Source organism: Anabrus simplex, chromosome 7 (genome assembly GCF_040414725.1).
Source record: "Anabrus simplex isolate iqAnaSimp1 chromosome 7, ASM4041472v1, whole genome shotgun sequence".
Taxonomy (NCBI): Eukaryota; Metazoa; Arthropoda; class Insecta; order Orthoptera; family Tettigoniidae; genus Anabrus; species Anabrus simplex.
Genome location: NC_090271.1, coordinates 154,869,512 through 154,890,646, shown reverse-complemented (window position 1 = coordinate 154,890,646; position 21,135 = coordinate 154,869,512). Strand labels below are relative to the sequence as shown.

The window sequence follows — 21,135 nt, the reverse complement described above, 5'->3', positions numbered from 1 at the left end:
GTCCAAAAGTCAACCAAAAGAAAAACTATCTTTATCCTGTATATCTGGTCACAATGTCTGTTCTAGAAAAATTTTCAAACCTTCTTGGTCATGTTGGCTGATTTGCTAGCAAACACCTTGATATTCAGTAAATGGAGATAAATGGTAGAAGGAAACTAGCTGATGAGCTCCGATACAAGGATGTGCCATCCATTGCTATCACTGGAATTGGAACAACAATAACAACACCACCAACAATGTGAGAGTGTACTGTTGCTGCTACAAGCCAATGTACTGTTTATGAACTTCATTTTCCCCATCAACTACATATTACTTTTCCCTTCTATATTTTCTGCTCCCTCTCTTTTACCTTCCTCCCTATGGGCAGGAGTGGTAGAACACATCCATGGTATCCCCTGCCTGTCATAAGAGGTGACAAAAAAGAGAACCCAGGGACTCTCAACTTGGGAACATGGATTGGTAACCTCAGGTGGTGTTGGTGGTTATTGTTTTAAGAGGAAGTACAACTAGGCAACCATCCTCTATATAACACTAATCGACAGGCTGAGTGGCTCAGCTGGTTGAGGCGCTGGCCTTCTGACCACAACTTGGCAGGTTCGATCCTGGCTCAGGTGGTACTTGAAGGTGCTCAGATAAGTCAGCCTCGTGTCGGTAGATTTACTGGCATGTAAAAGGACTCCTGCAGGTTTAAATTCCAGTAGCTATGGCATAAAAACCAACAACATAATTATTTCCTCATATTCTTGGTAATTGTGCACTATTTCTGCTAAGCAAGCTCCATTTACAGTGAACAAATTGCCAAGTGAATGCCCATTAGTATATGGCCGCAAATAGTCTGTTCATCCTTCAATACCTCTGCAATTTCCATACCACAATTAAGTTCTGGAATCTGCTCTGCCAATCCTCGACTGAATTATTTGTTCATTGTTCATCTCTAAGAACTGCTGTGTTGATATTTCGCGTTTCATGTACAATCCTCAGTGGTTGTGATATCCTTCACCCTTGTGCAATCATGCCCCTTACATACTGTATACTTTCTCAACATACTTTAACATTTTCAATGATGTGAACACTAACGTTCTGTTTTCATTATCTATGACTGAATAATGTAATTAGAAATTGCATATTGCTGGCACTGCCGAGAAATTTCAAATCCTACAAGATATCCGGGATTAGGAGGCCTGTTTTGATTCTGTGCACGGTTGACTTGTCTCCTCGTATTTCTATCAGGGAGCATCTTCAGATTCTCTTCTTCTTGTACTGTACATTCAGTCATGCATAGTAATTGTGTGGGTTGTTCGTAAGGATGTTCCTTGGCTCTTCTCTCCACAGTATGTACTACAACTTTACGGACCTCACCTTCGACGCCTGCTAGGTGTTGATTACTGCTTCCATTTGCCACTACTATCTTCAGCTCACATCCCCAACACTACCTAGTGGCATTATGGCTCTTTCATTTTTTATTTTATTTTTTGCTAGGGGCTTTACGTCGCACCGACACAGATAGGTCTTATGGCGACGATGGGACAGGAAAGGCCTAGGAGTTGGAAGGAAGCGGCCGTGGCCTTAATTAAGGTACAGCCCCAGCATTTGCCTGGTGTGAAAATGGGAAACCACGGAAAACCATTTTCAGGGCTGCCGATAGTGGGATTCGAACCTACTATCTCCCGGATGCAAGCTCACAGCCGCGCGCCTCTACGCGCATGGCCAACTCGCCTGGTGGCTCTTTCATTGGTGATGCTACGGAAATGAATGTAAGAAAAGATTGCGTTCATTTGCTACTGTATATACTGTAATTTTTGTCGTGTTATGAAAAGAAGAAGAGACTATACATTTTAAAACAGAGACAGAGATAGAATGGTATGGGATGTTGGGCTTATGCTGTGTCAAGGAATCAAAGTGAATCTCTTAACGTTTCGCGGAGCATAAGCCTGGCATAAGTCCAAAAACCAATATCATGTCTACAAGTACGGGCCGTGAAAGTATCAATATCAACAAAGACAGAGATGCTATTTGGTAATATGCAGTGTGACATACATGACCTTATTGAAACCATTACAGTAAAAAAACTTGTGTCCTCATTCCGAGGTGGTGCTACTCTTTCCGGGCACACCCCCAACCACATACCAGCCATCCTGCCATTCTTAAATTTCTGGCAGTACCGGGAATCGAACCCAGGCCCCCAAGGATGGCAGCTAATAGCACTAACAGTTATTCTACGGAGGTGGACACCATTACAGTAACATGATAGGACCTTCTTGTTGTTTCCCAGTATTATTTCCATATTCTGCATGTAGAATGTTCTGGAATCTGTTAGGGCGAATATTTTCAGGCCATATTATGCACGCTTATTAGCAATGTATTGTCAGAAGAGACATTTATCATGGAATGCATCCAACATTTCATCGACTGTTACATATTCACTCAAAGAATAGTTTGTTTTAGACGTTCGACAAAATCGTAGAATATTTCCCTGATACCTGCGAGTCTATCAACACTGCCTTTCTCTTTTATCATTAAAACAATGAAACCGCCCGGAGTAGAAACCGAAATCCATTTATCCCCATAGTGGTGCGGAGAAGTTCAACCCCACTTTGGTCTCACGCTCATAAATCTTAGTTTCCATGTTGTTTTTCGATCCACACATTTGTATAATTTACCATTTTATCTAGCATACTGTCAGGAAGCAATAATTTCCACGCTTCTACAGGAGATGCAACATCCCGAGCCAGGGTGTGTTACAATGTTGTGTCTCCTCACTCGTCCTCAATAAGCGCTGCAGTTTATGTTCCATTTACATTGTAAATCTCTTCCATTATACTGAGGTGGGTGAGGAGGGAGTTCAAGTCTGACACAATTACCCTCAGTTCCATCTACATGAATATCAGCTAAAAGTTCTGTGCCCACGTTGTGTTCACTCTCTTCTGTGTCGTTACTGACATTGCCTTCCTCCTCTTCTGAAGTTAACATTTCATTGTGATCTTCATTGTCTTAATAAAAAAGTCCCTTTCTGGCAGCAAATTGGTCTCTCAGTATTGATTCATTCTGTCTATATTCCTTGTAAACACTATCAAGCAAGTTATTTATCCTTTTCACTTCTTCTGGATCCATTTGAGGGTACAACCACATGTAATATACAAGTGCAAAAGTCACTCAAAGTTTAAAACGCAAACCCCAGCAGACCGTGACAATGGAGCACACTACTACATGCACGGTCCGACTTGTTGGCTGAATGGTCAGCGTACTGGCCTTCGGTTCAGAGCGTCCCGGGTTCGATTCCCGGCAGGGTCAGGAATTTTAACCAGCATTGGTTAATTTCTCTGGCACAGGGGCTGGGTGTATGTGTAGTCTGCATCATCATTTCATCCTCATCATGATGCGCAGGTTGCCTACGGGAGTCAAATCGAAAGACCTGCATCTGGCGAGCCGAACATGTCCTTGGACACTCCTGGCACTAAAAGCCATACGCCATTTCATTTCACTACATGCACGCGGTGGAAAGCACCACACAGTAACTAAAATATCCCCAGAGCCAGCAGACAGCGAACCGAAGGTTCAGTGTTGTAATAGACCAGAAAGGAAAGGCCCGAACTATGATAAGGTGGAAAGGGAAACTGGTCAGGTAACTACTCACCAGACTGCAGCAAAAAAGAACACATCCACAGTCGAAAAGCTGCAACACGTGTACTGGAGGGTTAATCATTACAGGATCAGATAAAACTTCACCTACTCTAATTCTCTAAGTTCTATTTTCTAGAAATGTAGCCACCCATTCAATCACTCTTTTGTCTAGTTCAATAGCCCTCAGTTTTGTCAGTAATCTCCCATGATCTAGGCCTACCTTATCAAAAGCCTTGGATAGGTCAATAGCAATATAGTCCAAGTTGAGCCTGACTGGAATGACCTTTCTAAAACCTGACCTGCCTTCTATCAAACCAGTTAGTAATTTTGCAGATTGATTGATTGATTGATTGATTGATTGTTTGTTTGTTTATTTATTTATTTATTTAGCATATAATGAATACAATATTATATACAATATGTATAACAACCATCTCAAGTTCATAACTAAAGTTCCATATCAAAAGTTGAGAGCCAAAAAAGGGCTTCGCTTGAGACACAGTGTAAGTCCTCTATAGAGTCTCTATAAGCATGTAGAGGACACTCAAATGCAACATGATCCACTGTCTGCTCCTCTTCTCTGGAGTCACATTGCGGTGATGTCTTCCATCCCCATTTGAAGAGTGTGCCTCCACATTTATCTTTGCTGGTCCTAATTCGATTTAGTGTCCTCCACTGCCATCTGGAAAGGAAAAATCCATCTGGGCACTTGCTGGGGTTCTTAATGATGTGATGATGTGGTAACGAGGATTGCTGTGCCATTGTTCTTTCCAGGCATCCGATATATTAAAGGAGGTGTCCTGTAAATTCATTGCAGTACACCAAGAAGGGTGTCTGGATTTCAGTTGTTTAGCTGGAGAAGCTGCTATGTCAGAATGAATAGAGAGGTGAGGGTTGTTTTCTATTTTCTTCCTTAAGTTAATCAGTGACTGTGATCATCTTAGGGATGGAGGTGGTATGTGGCTTAGGGTACGAAGCCAGTGTGTGTTAGTTGGTCGAATGCACCCTGTAATGATACGCACTGCTCGGTTCAGCTGGGTGTCTACTTGTCCAGTGTGAGCATTGTTAAGTGAGGTTGAGCAGCAATATTCAGTGACGGAATAAGAAAGTGCAAGAGCAGTGGATTTCAGGATTTGAGCATTAACACCCCAGAATGTACCCACCAGCTTTTGAAGGATGTTATTCCTGGTCTTGATCTTGGCTGACACATTAAAGAAGTGATTCTTGTAGGTCAAGGACCTGTCCAGGGTATTTCACAAATGTGTCTAACACAATAAGAAAGAATGCTTTCCCAGAGCTTACAAACAATACATATGAAAGTGATTGGCTTGTGATTATTTGCTTTATGTTTTCCCTTGTACCCCAGGGCTTGTATTGCACTTCTACATGCATATGGTATTGCTCCTTCATGCAAACCATAATCAAATAAGTATTTCAGATATTGCACTATATCCCAACCTATTGCCTTCAGCATATCCCCAGCAATCTTATCAATCCCAGCAGCTTCTCTAGCTTTCAATTTTTGTACCTTTTTGTAAATGTCTTCATTATTATACGTAAATTTCAGTAATACACCAGTATTAGTAGGCACCTCTGTCTGGACATTATCCTTATATCGAATTATTTTTACATACGGCAGACTGAATACTTCTGCCTTCTGTAAGACCTCACATATACGCTCCCCTTGTTCATTAATGATTCCCGGAACCTGTTCCTAACTTAAAAGTATCTATTGATTGTTCTTTAACCTTGTCTAGTCGCGTGAAAATTATTACGTTACTAGTCGCGCATGGAGGTAACCTCCGGGGTTAAAAATGCGCGTCATTTTCATCCTTTGAGATGTTGTTTTGGCATGTTCGTTTGCAGTATTCTTCGGAATAATTAGAATAAACCCTTTTAAGTATTTGTAGGTTATTTTTACACAGTTAGTTTGATCTAAAAGCAGAATACTGTAGACCTGAACTATGTCGAATGATCTTATGATATTAAATTCGTGAGACTCGCCATTATCTACGACGATCACATCATATGAAATTTGAAGTAATATTTTTCTAAAATAAGTTTAGAAAAACAAAACAACAAGGTTATCAACCTCCAAAATAAAAAATTATGCATAAGGTAATTTACTGAATTGCACACGGAGGAAACGTCCAGGCGATGTCACTCATCGAAACAACGATCCCACACTCGCACACAGGATGCACGATCATGCCGAAATGCTGACAGGACGAGTCCAAATGAACACAGAGAAAGGTATAGGGATGGGGAGACCCACAGTTTAACTGGGAAGTTCAGTACCGTGCAAAATGTAATCGGCCCAGAGGAAATCTCCGTGAGTGACTAATTAAGGGTTAAAACTCGTATGGCTGTCAACCACGTTTACCATCATGTCATCCTTAGCTGACTTTTTTTTCTTTTAATTCAATATCCTAGTAACTTCCTTTAATCTTTCCTTATTTCCACAACCATTCCTCACTTTACTTCTTTCTAACCTTCATCTCCTTAATCAATCAATACTGATCTGCATTTAGGGCAGTCATGCAGGTGGCCGATTGCCTATCTGTTGTTTTCCTACTAATGTCATTCCATGCCATCTCTCCGCTGACAGATCAGAACATACCACTTATGATAAAGATGTTGATTCCCATAGGGAACCTGAAATATTTGTTCCGAGTGAGTAAATTTATGATACCAATATAACTGGTCCGTTATTGGACATTATAAATTTTCCAGCTAACTTATTCCTGGTTGTGAACGTTTTGCCCCAGTGTACTAAGTTGGGCACATGGACCAGCTATATTCGTATTACATACCATTTAGTCGAGTAACTCGTTTTCCTCAACATAATTCCTGGATAACACTCTACCCGGGTTCCCTTTCCTCCACATGTCTAACGATGGAATCTCCCATGACCAGAGCCTCAACCCTACCCACCTGATGTGATCCGATCCCCTCCCCTCCTGGTCCACCCTATCTTTCCTGATAGCTGCAGAAGCTACTTCCTCCTCCCTTTCCTCCCTTCCATGACCCTGTTCCACATGTCCTTTCTTATCCTCTACTCTATATTTCCCTTTATCTCTTTATTTCCCCTGTTATAATATAATGGATCTTTACCATTCCTTACCCCATTTAAAGTTACATACCTGTTTTCATACCCTCAACAATTTCTTTAAATTCATCCCATAGGCTGTTTACATTTTCATTTACCATTTTCCACAGATTATAATTGCTTCTTAAAAAAAATCCCCCATGCCTGTCTTATTATCCATATGACATTACCTCATAGTCCCACTTTCACAACGTTCCTTTCAATCATATTTATTTTAACTATGACAAAAACAGTTTCATGATCACTAATACCATCTATCACTTCAGTTTCTTTATAGAGGTTGCTGGTTTTATCAGCACCACATCTAAGATATTTTCCCTTCTAGTTGGTTCTATCACTTTCTGATTCAGCTGTCATTACCATGTTAACTCATTCACCGTTAGTTGGTCATGCTTTCTATCATACGCATTCCCTTCCCTGTTAACATCTGGTAAACTGAGATCAACTGCTAGTATAACGTTCCTTTCTGTGTTGTTCCCACATAGCTGATTATCTTATCAAATATTTCTACATAAGCGCCAGTGCCAGCTTTGCCAGGTATGTACACCCCAGAAACATCAGCTGCCTATTATCTTTAGAGATAAGTCTTAAAACTAGAATTTCATATTTCTCATCCTCAACTTTTTTCTTCTTTCATCAGTATGGATACTAACCTTCCTATCTTTCCTAACCTGTCTTTATGATAAACACTCCACTTCTGTGAGAACATTTCTGCATTCATATCACTTCTCAGTCATGATTTAATTCCTATTACAATATCTGGTAAATATATATCTATTAAATTACTTAATTCTATTCCTTCCTTTATAATACTTATACAGTTTAACACTACCGGTAACAATTTTCTGTCTACTTGACTTCATGCTTCCTATACTGTCATCACCACACCCTAGTCCATCCCTGAATGAACATCCCTACAAGTTTTCTAAACAAACCCCCTAACTCCAATGTACCATTGGGGTTCAAGTGAAGGCCATCCGTACGGAGATCCATATCTCCTACCCACCCATTAGGATTTACAAATCTCACTCACAATATCCCACAAACCCACTCCATAGTCTCATTTAAATCCCCAGTCACCCTACAAAGAATATACCTCCTACACAGTATCCCACCGATAACAATCTCTGCTTCCTTAAACTTCCCCTATGCTGCCGTAACCAGATCCCACACATCCCATACTATGTTACTACCCAGATCACGTAGATTACAGGTAAAGGAAACAAGGATATCATTGGTGAACTTGCAATACAATGTATCTGATATTTAGCAGATTTTACAGGAGAAGGAAAAAGCATTATCCTGAGTGTTAGGCTCTGAATTAACTTATAACAATATCTTAAGGAATTTTGTCTCAAAAATGATACAATTCATGTATTTCCATATATATATTTCTAACATTTTTATCAGATGATGTTGAGTCATTGGTCCATCAGTTTGATGCATCAGTCCATACCACCCTATCCTGTGTCAATATTTTCATTACTACCTGACTACTACATCCTACATCTGCTCTAAACGGCTTGTCATATTCATACCTTGTTCTATCCTTACTGTTCTTACCGCCTACACTTTAAAAAAAAAAAAAAAAAAAAAACCTGAACAAGCCCTGGGTGTGTTAAGATGTGTCCTATTATTCTATCTCTTCTTCTCATCAAATTTAGCCAAGTCTATCTCCTCTCACCTATTCGATACAGTATCTCCTTATTCGTGATCTGAATACCCGTCTTATCTTCAGCATTCTTCTGTAACACACATTTCTAAAGCTTCTATTCTCATTCTTTCTGAGCTAGTTATCATCCATGTTTCACTTCAATACAATGCCATGCTCCAGACAAAGTCTTAAAAAACATCTTTCTAATTCCTATATCAATGTTTGAAGTGAGCAAATTTATTTTAAGAAAGGCCTTCCTTGCTTGTGCTAGTCTTTATTTTATGTCCTCTTTACTTCTGCCATCATTAGTTAGGTATTTTACTACTCAAGTAACAATATTCATCTGCTTCATTTAAGACTTCATTTCCTGATGATAATGATGATTGTTGTTGTTTAAAGGGGCCTAACATCGAGGTCATCAGCCCCTAATGGCACGAAATGAGACAAAATGGAATGACAAATTAATAGTCTAAAAATTCGCCACTGACCAGAATTCAAAGCGTGAGAACGAAGAATGAATGGATGGACATGAATTTAAAACAATCAGTGGATTGGTCCCGCAGTGCTTTACATTCACACAAACTGACGTAAAAGAATAGGATTACTGACCAAGGGACTGCTGCTATAGCATAACACTGAAACGATGATGCTTGCAGTCTAAAGGGGGTCCAAAATCCAAGTTATCGGCCTCTCATAACAGTAGGCCTACTGATTGCTAGGAAAGTAGAACCATAGTATTTGTCCTGTTGCGGTACTAATCAAAAGTAGCAGAGACTTGCGGTATTCCACACATTATTGTACTACTCAGAGGTTATGAAATTCGACATATAATACAGACCTATGTTTTTTCACTTTGCGGCGCCGTTTACAGGCAACGCAAACCTACGTTCATCACATAAGAGTACTACCACAGGTCCCTTCCACTATCCCGTGGTGTTCCTCATATAGTGGGTACTAATCACAGGCAAGGCAGAACCATGGTAGCTATCATCCCATGGTCCTCCTCATATGGTGGTACTAATCACAGGTACTGCAAAAGCCAACCGCACGGTGCTCCTGTGTGCTGCTAATCACAAACCTATTTGGTACCTAATATAGTGGTACTACGCACAAGTAAAAGCGACCCATGATATTCTCCGCGTGGTGGTACTAATCACAAGTAGTTTCATGGTTCCAAGACAATCATCCCTTGGTCGCCCCTTACACCGTGGGTGTATTCTTCGTCGGCGTCTTCCACCCACAGGAGGTTGTGTGTTTGGTCCGCAAGAGGCATTTTATTTCCCTCAAGTCCGCCGGCAAGCCGGTTAGGACCCCCCTATCCGCCACCTGGGACGCGCCACGTGGGAGTATCACCTCTCCCCCTGCTACACCAGCGTAGCAGGTTCGTGGTCTTCATTTCCTAATCTAATATTTCCTGCATCACCTGACTTTGTTCAACTTGCACTCCATTACTTTTGTTTTGGACTTGTTCATTTTCATCTTGTACTCCTTCTCCAAGACTCTGTCCCTACCATTCAGCAATTTCTCCAGATCTTCTGCAGACTCAGGTAAAAGTACAATAACAATTTCTTCTTTGATTTCCTTTACCACCAGTTCTATATAAACAGTGAAAAGGGAGGGGGCGGGGACAATGGTGGCAACAACATATTGCAGCTTTGCCTCACTCCTTTCTGAATTGCTGCTTCCTTTTCAAAGCCTCTGATTCTTATCACTGACCAACTTTTATACAGGTCGTAGATATATGTTCAGTCCTCAGCCCGAAGGTTGGCTGGATCCTCAACAGTTCCTCCATTAACTGTCATAGATAGCCTAAGCATCACTGAAGAGGCATACTAGGGAAATGAGGAGTGAGGAAGTTTCCCGTTGCTTTGCTCACTGAGCCAGAAGTTGCTATTACATATCAGTCTGTCAAGTCTGCTGAAATGCATGCACCAACTGAACATATGAGCAACATTTTCACACCATTCATAACAGGGTCTGGCTGCATAATATGAATTAACATTACTAGCATCGTTCATATCTTGGTCAATGAAGGTAACAAAATTACTCCAGCCCATACCAGAAGACATAGTGCACTGCATGGGCGCCCATACCCTGGGGCAAGGTGGGGACGTGGCCTCCCGCCCCTAGCTCTCAGGGAATGGAAAAAATCTAACATAGTCAGCTGTTTTATTTCAGGAAAATGGTTCAAAAATCGGTAATACGTAGAAGTGGTAGGGGATATCGTGTGTGGTATTCTACCATAGAATACAAGTCGGCATTCATCTTCCAAAATATTAAAAATACTACATACCCCCAGGTCTAGCCTCCCCCCCTACAAACCATCCTATGGGCGCCCATGGCACACTGTAAACACTAGGCCTCACCAGCAAAGGCCTAGATTGTAGATAATTCTTCTTTCTCAAGATCTGATCCTGATCACCTTCAGAATCTCAAATAGCTAGGTCCAATCAACATAATCAAATGCTTTTTCTAGACATATGAACGCCATGTACGTGGCCTTGTCCTTAATTCGGTCCTCTAAGATCAGACGTAAAGTCAGGATTGCTTCACATGTTCCTAAATTTCTTCTGAAGCCAAACTGATCTTCAACTTGTCTTTCCATTCTTCTGTAAATAATGTGTTAAAATTTTGCAGGCATGAGATACTAAACTAATGGTGCGGTAGTTTTCACACTTGTCAGCACTGGCTTTCTTGGAAATAGGCATAAAATCATTCTACCGAAAATCAGATGGCACTTCTCCTGTATTATACATCTTGCACATTAAATGGAATAATCTCACCATGCTGGTTTCTCCTAAGGGGTATGTCATCAATTCCAGGTGCCTTGTTCCTATTTAAGTCTCTAAAAGCTCTGTCTACTTCTTACCTCAAAATTAGATGTCCCATTTAATCAATCAATCAATCAATCAATCAATCAATCAATCAATCAATCAATCAATCAATCAATCAATCAATGATATGCATTTAGGGCAGTCACCCAAGTGGCAGATTCCCTATCTGTTGTTTACCTAGTCTTTTCTTTATTTGGGAGAAAGTGCAAGCTAATGATTTTGATGAAATAAAAGTATGGAAATGAATTAAAGAGTATCTTGTAAGACATTACTTTCAGTGGTAAATAATAACCTACTAAAATGTCTCAAGCACTGCATAAATTCAGAGAATTTAGTACAGAGAAAAATATCCTAACCGACATTCAAAATGTTTTGTATCTGAGTAGCCTCCTGTCAGCAAGAACACCCATAGGATAGTTTGTAGGGGGGCCCTAGACCTGGGGGTATGTAGTATTTTTAATATTTTGGAAGATGAATGGCGACTTGTATTTCATGGTAGAATACCACCCACGGTATCCACTACCACTTCTACGTAATACCGACTTTTAAATCGTTTTCTTGAAAGAAAAACACCTGACTATATTAGATTTCTTCCTTTCCCTGAGATATAGGGGTATCCGCGCCCCCCCCCCCCCGCTGCCTATCGGCAGCTAAATTAAGCGCTAATGCAAAAAAAAAAAAAGTGAAATGTTGTATGAAAACGACTTAAATAGTGCGAAGATGGGGGTCATTTTATAAATATGTGTGATTGTTGAGTTTAGTTTGGTTGGTTATGTAGGGGGTGAGGGGAATATTGTCAGCAATAACTCTGTTTGGTGGAGAGGGGAGAGGAAGTGCTATTTGGTCATTTTATGTTATCTTTCTCTGTATTAGTGATTAAAAGCAAGATAATTATTTGATGAATAAAAGTGTGGAATTGAATTAACGAGCGTCTTTCAAGACATTATTTTTTGTGAAATATAATAACCTTGAGTGGTCAGAGCACTGCCTAAATTCAGAGAATTAAGTATAGATAAGACTATCCTAACCCACATTCCAGATGTTTAGCATCAGAGTAAATTCCTGTGGAATTCGTTAAACGCTAATGCAAAGAGTGCGAAATATAGTTCCAAAAATGAATTTTAAGTACGGTAGTGCAAAGATGGGGGGGACATTATAATATGTGTGCAATCATCAACGCAACATAAACAATATTGTACATGTATGTGCATGATTTAAAGTGATTTGATAGAATCTGAGGATGTCTTTGTAGAACGAAACATATCATTGTTTAATAGTGCTTTCAACAGATTGAAAAGTTTCAAAGTTACATTAACTGAGCTGACACTGAAAAGTATGGCTTCCTTCTTAACAAAATATTTTGTACAGAACATAAAGACAGTAAGAAAACAGTTATTCTAATTACAAGATAATAAATGGACTTAAGTACATTCTTGCTTGCTTTGTTGGTTCATATGTCAATAATAGGCTGTGTTGTCAACAAAATTTATTTCACTTGGGTATTTTAAAATCAGCTGCATACCACTGTCATTTAGTAAATAACTCAAAGACAGAATTAACAGTGTGTGTGTGTTTAGTCATCAGCCCGAAGACTGGTTGGATCCTCAACAGCTCCGCCATCAGCTGTCATAGATGGCCTAGGCATCACTGAAGTGGCGTACTAGGGAAATGAGTGAGGTATTTTTCCGTTACTTTCCTCACTAAGCCAGAAGTTGCTATTACATATCAGTTTGCCAATCCCACTGAAATGCATGCACCAACCGACCCTATGAGCAATAGTTTCACACCATTCGTAGCAGGGACTGGCTGCATAAGGAATGGCATTACTAGCATCGCTCATACCTCAGTCACTTTCATATTGTCAAAGCCAAGTATAAGACAGAGACAGATCAATGAAAGTAACAAAATTGCTGTAGCTTATAACAGAAGACATAGTGCACTGCAAACACTATGTGCTGCCAGCAAAGGCACAATAACAAAAAATCATCATCTTAAATATGAACCAAGAGCTCATTCCATTTTAAACTCTCGTAGCATAGTCTGATTCTAAATATATAATTTAGATTGCCAGAAAAAATCTAATATCAAAATAGCTTTCTCCTATGCAAGTAAAACCTGACTAAAATCTGATGCCTTCTGTTGATTAACAACACAATAATACTACATCTTTTTCCTATCGTACCATATTTCAATTATTTGTACATAACTTACTGAAAGTACAGTCCTTGCATCCCTTTTGAGGACAAAAACCACAATGGTATTTAATTTCCTTCCATCTCCTGTGACCATCCTACTTTTCTAGCAAATGAATGAATGAATGAATGAATGAAATTTTCAAAAATTTGTTTCCCCTTCTTCTTCCTCCTCCTCCTAATTAATGCAGCTCCTGGGTTGGGCTGTAGATCATCAATCTCCATCCATTTCTCGCACTTCTCTGGAGACAGAAGAAATGCTTCGCTTCTGGGATATCCCTTCGATCAGTCTTCTGATCCATCTGACACTTCATAAAGTGTAGGTATTATTATGGTGGGCAGTGGCGGTTTCTCCCATAGAACATTGGAGCAATGAACCTCCATTCTCTGTGCATACACATTATTCTATTTATTGATTCCCCTGGTCAGGAACGCATTTGAAATACACGCCCAAGCAACTTGCGATGTGGGGCTGTTCCCAGCACATGGCTGTAAATACACAGGAGCACATCTGACACTGCACTCCCACAGATGTGCATCAGTTTGTTGGTTAGGGGTTGAGTGGGGTGAAAAGGAGGTGTGGGAAGTAAGGTGTGAGCTGAGCAGAGACTTGTTGAATATCAGGACAGGCTGCATGCGCAGAAGCTTTGTTATGCACTTAGTTGAAGTGAGTTCCATGTTGCGAGGTTCGTTCTGGCTGCTATTGGTCTTGATCAGGTCAACCAACTGCTAAAGCAGTTTTTTAATAACAGGCGACGTATGTAGTTATAATAATGCCATGACATTAACGCAGCAAAGCTAAGTAAACTGTTACTAGGGTTAAAATATTTAGTAGATAAAACAAGTTAATAAAAAGCCACATGGTGTACATTGCCTTGTTTGTAGAGCCGTGTACAGTCCAAAACAAACAGTTCAGTTGGTACACACAGGCTCACGTTCCCGTTGTCTTAAGAGCCAATAATAAAGTTTTCATTCAAAAACGGAACCGGCATTCTGGCGCCGTTTCCTTTCTGTTATCCGGCTCCATGGCTAAATGGTTAGCATGCTGGCCTTTGGCCACAGGAGTCCCGGGTTCAATTCCTGGCGGGGTCAGGAATTTTAACCGTAATTGGTTAATTTCGCTGACGCGGGGGCTGGGTGTATGTGTCGTCTTCATCATCATTTCATCCTCATCACGACGCGCAGGTAGCCTACGGGCGTCAAATCAAAAGACCTGCATCTAGCGAGCCGAACTTGTCCTCGGACACTCCCGGCACTAAAAGCCATACGCCATTTCATTTCATTTTTCCATTCTGTTGTTTGATGGTATTGAGAAGGTGTATTTTTTGTGAGTGGAGTTGCTTTTAGTTTTTGGTGATTGTGATGTCTTACTGATAGTACTGTGATGCCGCATGTATTGTGAGTAGAGTTACTTTTAGTGTATGGTATTTGTGGGTTTATTTATATAGTTACATGCAAACTAAAAGTACAATGAATACGCCTAGTAATATTAATAGTGTACACATTATTATAAAAATAAACTTCTTGTCCTTGCCTCTTGAAAACAAAATAGAAGTAAAAACTGTCGGCAGTCCTACGCCTGTGCTTCAAGTAATTAGACAAACAAACAATAAAGTCAAAGAAGTGACACGAAAATTTAATATAGGTATTTGTAATAGAAATGAATGGATCTGTGGATGTGAAATCACAAATAGTCTGTTTTGTTTTCCATGCTTATTATTTGGGACAGCTGATACGGAAGGAGCTTGGATGAAAACAGGTGTTACGGACCTCGCTCATTTATCTCAGAAAATTAAAAAGCATCAAATGTCTGAATCTCATATGAATGCTCAGGTTAAATACAGTTTCTTAGGAAAACAGGACATTAGCCAGCAACACCACAGTGCGTACAGACAAACTGTAGAAAGGCATAATGACCAGGTTAGGAAAAATCTTATGTTCTTTCTAAAATAATGGACTGCATCAAATTTTGTGGTGCATTTGAATTGGCACTTAGGGGCCACGATGAGTCATCTGAATCAGCAAACCCGAGGATTTTTCAAGGTCTCATAAATTTTAATTCAGAACTCGACATTGTCCTTAGAGACCACCTCTCGAAAGCCACAGTTTTTAACCCTCAAACACACGCGTATGGGGTGGAATCCACCCCAGGTAATTTTATTTCCTAGTGAAATGTACAAATAACTTTTCTGTGCTCTCCCTGCTCTTGTACTTTTCTGGCTGGATCCCCGCACAAAGCGTCATTCTTACGTAATCCATCGTAAAATCTCCAATTAATATAGTAGCCTAATTCATATTTTACAATACTATGATATGTGGGGTGGAAAGCACCCCCACGCGTGTGTCTGCGTTCTAAGATCTGGCACATGTGCTTGAGGGTTAAAGGCACATCGAAAGAAATACAAAATGTTTTACATTCTTGTATGTTAGAAGTGTGTCAAGAGTGAAAAGAGAAGTATCTCAAATGACTTTCGTGCCTATCATCGCCGATGGAACAAATGATATTGAGGCAGCTTCCCAGTTAGTATCAGTTTTGAGATTCGTTTTGCCATCTGGGAAACCTGTGGAAAGACTCTGGAGTTTTTTAAACCCTTCTGTCCATGATGCAGTTTCATTAGCTAAGTGTCTAAAAGACGTTTTGATCGGAATTATAGATCACCCCGCTAAAATAATTTCACAAAGCTATGATGGGGCAAATGTAATGAGTGGTCGCCATGTAGGTGTTCAAGCTTTGTTGCAGGAAGATTTTAAATATGCCTATTATGTTCACTATTACGCACATGCCTTGAATCTAATACTGGCTCAAGTCACTAGTCAAAATACAGACGTTCGGGTATTTTTCTCAGATCTCTATGACATACCTATTTTTTTTCCTAACTCTCTATAACGAACAGCAGTTTTGGGCACCATAGTAGGTAGAAGAGTGCCACATGCTTCTAACACTAGGTGGAACTTCAAATCACGAACTGCTGAAATAGTTTATGAGAACAAGGAGTCTCTCACTGAATGCCTAGACGAAATAGAAACAATGTCTTGACAAGATACAACAATGTCACAGGCAAGGGGATTGCGCCTTAAACTTGAACATCCTCCATTTCAGTTTTGGCTGTTTGCATTTTATTTAATAATGCCATATGTTGATATTTTATACAACCAATTACAAAATAGAACATCAGACCCAGTTGAAATTAAAAAGGCAATTTATAATTTTGAATGTGTCATTCAAAAAAGTTAGTCAGTAAAACTGACTCGCTTTCCAATGTGTATGATACGATCCACCCATTAAAAAGACCACGTGCAGATATATGCATCTCCAAGAAAGTGGCAGCAAAGGAAATTTGCGACATAATTATTCTCTAGGTCAGGGAACGTTTCCAGTTCACCAATCATCTTCTAGCGGCGAATTTGTTTCATGCCGTCAGTTTTGATAAGTATGAAAGGCAGTTCCCATTTGTTACCTTGAAGAAAGTATGTGAAGTTTATCCTTTTATTGAGCAAAATAAACTTAAAACGGAACTGGAAATTCTATATGTGAGAGTAGATTTTCGTTTTGTGTCCGGTGCAGTACACCTTCTTCAATATTTGCTTCAAAATAACTTAGAGACCACATTTACAGTGAAATAATAAAATTACTGAAACTAATCATAACAGTGCCGTTGACAACATCAAAAGCTGAACGTTATTTTTCAACATTGAAGAGGATAAACACTTTTTTACATAGTTCAATGAGTGAGGAAAGAATGACCGCTCTTGCAATGCTCCTGACTGAGAAGGAATTAGTCAGGGATATGGAGGGTTTTAACAAATCTGTTATAGACAAATTTGCTGCAATGAAAGAGAGAAGAATGGATTCATGTACAAGCAGTCTGCATAGGTGAGTGTATAATTTATTGAAATTATTGTTGCATGATTTATAATATAGTTTTGTAGCTTTCTCTAGTAGATCCATAAGCTGTGTTCTGATTTCCAATATTGAACCCCCAGAGGCGAGAGCCACCAGCTGCCACTGATGGTGGGCTTGCCACCCCAAAGGCATTTTAAATATCTAACTGCCAGGTTTCATTGAGGCTATCCCTAACTTGGAGAACACATGCTGCCTGCTGGATTTCAGCATTTCCTCCACAGGGGGACCAGCACCTAACTAAGGGAGCTGCTCCACCCAAAGACGTTGGCCCCTTTGGAGAGTTGGGTTATCATCACTGCCCAATACTTGGCATCGAGTTGCCGGCTGTACAGTCCACTCAATCCAGTAGCAGGTAACCCTGGCATTTTCAGGAAGTGGAAACATTCCCAGAATTCCATCATCCTTCTGTTATACTTTAAATTCCTGCATTCCACAGCATTTTTCCATTTCTGACTTTTCAAGACATGAAACTAAAATTGCAGTAGATACTGTTTGGACATGAACTGTTTTAAGGATCTTAAACTATGAAGTATACATGCAAATTTCCGAAAGAAATTGGGGATCAATCTGTTCACATTCAGTTGACTATTATCTACTGTATATATTGAAACCTATTGAATATCCTCAATATGCTACCTGCAAGTGTAATATGCAATGTTATAGCTCCAGATCCCCCAAACTGCACAACTAATGTTTTTTTGTATATGAATCAAGTAGAATCAAAGGCCAATCAATTTAAGATATAGCAGCTAATTAAGGTCGGAACAGCAGCATATCTCGAGAAATAATGTATACCGGTAGGCCTACAGTTTCAATGGCATTTAGAGGCATTGTTATTGTTATTATTAAACGGGCATAGGCTACATTTATTTACAGGTGATGTAGAATGAATATTGACGAACAGGAGCGTACTGCTTTCTCCAAAACTGTGAGATTTGATTCCTAATGTTCATCACAGAGAGAAATAATGGATTGTATAGCAACACTGAAGCAATAGATTTCAGCTCTTGATACCGGTATGTGTGTCTACTTCATAAGATTTGAACCTAGGCCCTATATGAATTCATGCCGACTAGCCGGCTAAAATACAGTGGATGAAGACAAAATTCTAGGAATAATTTACATGTGGGGGGCATTTATTTCCTTTCTTCAATTTCAATAAGAAATATCTATTAACATGTTGAGCTACTGTCATTCGGTAATACTTTTAATCTAAACACACCTGATAACATTATTTGACAATCCCCAGTATGTTGCAGGTATGATTGGTATGTGATGTGATAAACGACACGGTCTATACTCCTCACTGAATAACACAACATTAAAGAGGTGTTGAATAAATATCTGATAGATTCTGAACTCGGGGCCAGGCCAGGTGAGTCGGCCGGCAGGTGTGTCAAGGTTGTTTTTGTTCCCCGTGTACCTTAATGTAAATGTCTTCAAGGTCCAACTTACCATGTATTTTACCAGTAATTTGGTCCTTATGATGCAACGCAGTTGAAGCAACTTCTGTCTGCTTCTCTTTCGTTTCCGTTTTCATTTCCTTCTCCCTTGGAAAGAAAGGAAATACAGTTCGGAAGATGAGAAAGAAAAAGCGAAATTCATCAGGCAAAAGCTCCATATGAACGTCCGATTAGAGTAAATTTATTTCTAATCACTAATTTAAGAATAATGTCTGACTTTCATACGACATACATACTACGGTAGGTTAACCTGCTAAAATAACCGATGTAGCGCTAGGCATGGAATAGACGCTATATTCATCTTCGTCACAAATTATTGTAAGTAATTTTTAGATTGATACTTTCACGGTCCGTAATTGTACGTAATAATAATAAGCGTTAAGGCTTTTGCCGTGTCAGAAAACAAGATGAAATTTGTAAGTTCGCAAGAACATATGAAATCCTATGCATAAGTGATCCAGAGTCGATTCGAGGATCAATGGACAGACACCTGTCCTCATTCGCCTCAATAAACAACGTAAATTAATTTCGCTGAAATGTGGTCCAACCATATAACTACCGAACGACCATTGTTTTTCTCCTTTAACGCAGTTGAAAGTTATCGTAGCAACAGTGGCGTATGCTGGGATCAAGACGTGCGCTACCAGTAGCGTAGCCAAGATTTCAGTTTGGGGGGGGGGGGGGGCATTAAGAGATAGTTCTTCATCCAGAATTTTGTTTTGATAGGTGTCCAAACTTCCAGAGTTTAGGTGGTATAGAATACCTAGAATATCACATCTGTGGGGTCGTGGGTGCGAACTGTGTTGCACATGTTAATTTGGCCATGTTTTACGGCCGAATGCCCTTCCCGACGCCAACCCTGTATGGAGGGATGTATTAACTATTGTGTGTTTCTTTGATGGTTGGTAGTGTAGTAGGCCTTTGTTGTCTGAATATGAAGAGGAAAGTGTTGGGACAAACACCCAGTCCCCGAGCCAGAATAATTAATCAGGCGCGATTAAAATCCCCGACCCGGCCGGGAATCGAGCCCAGAACCCTCTGAACCGAAGGCCTCAACACACTGATCATTCAGCCAATGTTTCGGACTCCAGAAGCTAATAGTAATATACATTATATATAAAATGCTTAATAAAAGTACATTAATTAAAACTCCTGGGGTGTCTGGACTCCTTGGACAACCCCCGCCCCCCCGCCCCCAACCTCTGTTACTCCCATCCCAACATAACTGCAGCATTTCGTATATTCCGAGTACAAGAGAAATGAATGCAAAAATAAACAGTTTGAGTAAAGATGTATTATTCTGGTTTGGAATAAATACGGTAATTTTATTATAATAATGGTCACGTGATAAGCTATAAAGAAGTGTCATTTTATGCAAATAATGCGGCAAAGAAACACACACACGTCGAATAAAGGTTTCTCGCCCTTCTTCTCCATGGCTAGATGATGAAACCAAGACAACGATGGCCCACCGTGATTAGTTATTTCGACATTATAAACAAACCCTAGATGACACTGACTTCGAATCTTACCGCGTCTTAAGAAATCGCACAAAGCAGTTAATCAGAAATAAAAAATGTACATATTTCCGGAATTTAACTAACGACTTAAATTCTAATCGCGCATGGGACCAACTTACACTAGAGGTCTGATAATAGGAAAACATCAACAGAGACAGACAACTCCTGACGTTCCACTTGACGAACTGAACGATTACTTTAGTAGAATAAATATTCCACCTACCCCATTTAACTGCACCGACTCACCGCCCTCCCCTCCAGCCAATCCACCATTCACATTTCACAGTGTCATAGAAAATCAGGTTAAAAAGGATTTGTACTCGATTAAATCAAAGGCTACACGTGTAGATGATATTCCTAATACTTTTACACATAACATTATGGGTGCTGTCCTGCCTATACTGACGCACATACTGAACTACAGTTTACTAAACGGAATTTCCCCTACTGTCTGTAAAACAGCCAATATTGAATATTATACTGGTACCCAAGAGTTTAGATCCACAATCACCCTCTGACTATCGTCCTGTGCCCGTACTCCCTGCGCTTTCTAAAGCCTTTGAACGTTTAGTATACGAGCAAGTTCTGGAATACCTAAATAAAAATGCTCTTTTGGACCCTTTGCAATCTGAATTTAAGAAGGTCGCGGTACCGCGACAGCACTCTTGAAGGTTACTGAAGACATTAGAAACGCTATAGACAAACGACTGCTCACTATACTTATCCTTCTTGACTTCAGTAGCGCCTTTGACACTATAGAAATTCCGACTATGATAAAGAAAATGAAACTGCTAAATTTCGACCTGGCTGCGCAGTTTCAACTATCAATGTTTTGCTC

At 39.9% G+C, this 21,135-nt stretch overlaps 1 protein-coding gene across 4 annotated transcripts in view; it reads right to left on the bottom strand.

Moving 5' to 3' along the window:
• S (EGF receptor activation regulator Star) overlaps nucleotides 1-18,951 on the bottom strand; it is a 137,634-nt gene extending 118,683 nt beyond the window's left edge. For 3 of the 4 annotated variants that reach the window (XM_067150772.2, XM_067150769.2, XM_067150771.2), the window contains exon 1: nucleotides 18,537-18,685. The gene's annotated coding sequence lies outside the window, so the exon portion shown is untranslated. Of the gene's footprint in view, nucleotides 1-18,536; nucleotides 18,686-18,769 lie in introns of those variants that run through there. The other variant, XM_067150770.2, reaches the window with a different exon arrangement.
• Between the last annotated feature and the right edge of the window lie 2,184 nt (nucleotides 18,952-21,135).